The sequence below is a fragment of the Mixophyes fleayi genome, chromosome 4 (assembly GCF_038048845.1).
Source record: "Mixophyes fleayi isolate aMixFle1 chromosome 4, aMixFle1.hap1, whole genome shotgun sequence".
In the NCBI taxonomy this organism is placed as follows: domain Eukaryota; kingdom Metazoa; phylum Chordata; class Amphibia; order Anura; family Limnodynastidae; genus Mixophyes; species Mixophyes fleayi.
In genome coordinates this window covers 267,804,083-267,806,554 of record NC_134405.1, presented here as the reverse complement: position 1 = coordinate 267,806,554, position 2,472 = coordinate 267,804,083, and the positions used below count along the sequence as shown (strand labels likewise).

The 2,472-nt window shown below is 36.7% G+C and overlaps 1 long non-coding RNA gene across 1 annotated transcript; it reads left to right on the top strand.

The window, feature by feature from the left end:
* Positions 1-887: 887 nt before the first annotated feature.
* Positions 888-2,253, top strand: LOC142150132 (uncharacterized). Its single transcript, XR_012691031.1, has 3 exons — positions 888-966; positions 1,622-1,718; positions 2,050-2,253. It is a non-coding gene; the product is annotated as an uncharacterized LOC142150132 (long non-coding RNA).
* Positions 2,254-2,472: the final 219 nt, after the last annotated feature.

The following is a 2,472-nucleotide window of genomic DNA, read 5'->3' as shown; positions in this document are numbered from 1 at the left end:
CACATGAATAAAAACACTGTTTTACTAAAGCAGCAGGAGCTGCAAAAACGTCACCAAACAAACACGATTTAAGCGCGTTTGCGAATCGTACGCTAAATACAAGCAGTTGCATATATTTTTTTATTTTTAGGAGTATGCTTAACAATGTGTTTTATTAACTCACTTGGTGCTTAGGGTTGACCTGGGGCCTTGAACTTCTGCACTTAGTATTGGTGGGTGAAATACATAACCACTACACTATTGTGGCACATCTAAATGTAGCACATGCAAATGAATCATACGTCATATAATTGTGCTTAAAACTATTTTACCCATACTATTGCCACAACACTAACAGCTTAGCTCATTAATGACATCTGTAATAATCATTATAATCTTTACTTACCCTACAGAAAATAAACTTTGCTCACATGTCAGGTCACTTTTACACAAAACCACACTTGGCTAATTAGAACGCACCTGCGTGCTCCTAATGACGTGTCCGGCATACTCACCTGCATTTAATTTACTAATTACAGTGCTACTTAAAAATACCTTCCTTGGCCTTCTGTGTTGTTGGGAGATGCACAGTTCTGGGTAAGTAGCCCTTAATGGTGAAATGTTTCATAATCTCTGCAGTTTATTGCTGTACCTTGCTCAACACTCATGTTTATTTTTAGGAAAAGATATTGGTGAGATACAGATAGAAAATTATGCTGAAAGGTCCTAATGGTAAAGATTTTTATGTTGAAGGTTAGTGGAAAAGTCTTTAATTAGCTGCAGAGTTTGAATATTGAGGCAAGTGTGTAGACTTGGGATGTGTCTCTGCATAGATACCTCTCGACTGTAGTGACACACAAAGATTATGCATCTATATTGCTTTATTTTGTACCTGTTTACCCTCCCCTCACAGATCTTGGTCCTGGATTGTGTTTTTTGGGTGTCTAGTGATTGCTTATTGACATTCCACATTTGTCTGTGTGTGTGGTAAGTAGAAACCAGATATTGTTTTATTACATACCCCTTGTTAAAACACTTTGCATTATGAATGTCCATGCTGGTTTTTATTTTCCTTTTTCTAATACCTTTATTTGAAGTGTGGTTTTTCGGACCCTACCTTAAAGACACATTAACACTCTGTGCTTGTGTCATTAAGGAGAGCAAAGGATAAAAAATAAGTAAATGTTCTAGTGGACAAAGCATGTTACAATGTAAGGGGTCAATTAAATTTTTTATTTTTTTGAAAAAAAACCCAAAAACCACCTTCACTTTTAAAAGATCACTGGTCAAATCATGTGCAAGCTTAGTCAAGGGTTGATTATCTAAGGTATGGTAATTCAAAATGGGAATAAGAATAGACATGGTCTGGTGTGTTAGTGAAATGGTTTATATGTGTAATAATAGTGGAAAAACCATGGCTACCTGTATTTTACCTTTACAATGTGTGTAGAAGTATAGCTTCATGCCTCTAGGTTTAGCCTTAATGTCTTTAGCTAAATGCACGTTAATGGGGTAGTTTAAATCTACAGCCTAATGTGGCAACATAATTGATGTTTGGTTTTTCTACAGTTTATTGATCAGCACATATAGTGTTGAGGAGTGCACATTATTGACACTTTATTTGTTTTTCTTATATCTACAGCCTTTAGATTACACTTGGCCTGCAGTGCTGGCTTTTCTGCCATTGCACTTCCTTTTGGAGTTGGTGGATGTTGCCATGGTGAAGGGTGTTGTCAAATGTAAGTAGTATAGTGCTATCTGCACTAAAATGTGATTGGCCAGTGAGTGTGCTCCATACAATATTGTCGTCGTTACTAAGCCTGCAATGTGTGGTTGCACAAACAAAACATATGGGCAGATGCTAGCTATGTAACATGGGTTTGGTGTTTCAAATTAAGGCAAATAGTGCATTCAGAATCCTAGGTATAGTCCAAACACAAGCCATTATTATACACTATAATATTACCGGCTTTTTTACACATGCCAATACATTGCTCAATCTCTTGATATCAAAATGCAAGTTGTCTGAGCTAATATTGCCATATTAATTTGTTGCCTTTCGTTCAACAGGGTGTGTTGGCGTGGATTTTGGATTTGTGCAATTCGTGTCTCACTACATGTTGTTGAATTTCTCCAGAGCTCCAAGCCTGCTTATGTCTCTCTTCAGTCTGGCCAGATTGTCATCTCTTAATCCAAGGAACTTTTACACACACACACACAGACCATTACCTTGTTTGCTTTGTTTTTGTCAGCACGTTTGAATTCATATATGTAATAAATCTAGCCTATGCTGCAAATGTGTCAGCAATCAGTTGTCATGCCATTTTGTACCATTACTACAGTGCACTGATTAATCTTTTAATACCCATAAATCCATGTGTAATGCTTTCAAAACTATTGTGGAACAGGTTTTATTTTAAATGAATATATGAAATCTAGGTGTGGTTATTTTCTCCTTTGCCACAGATACACCATAGCCTACAAACACGCTCA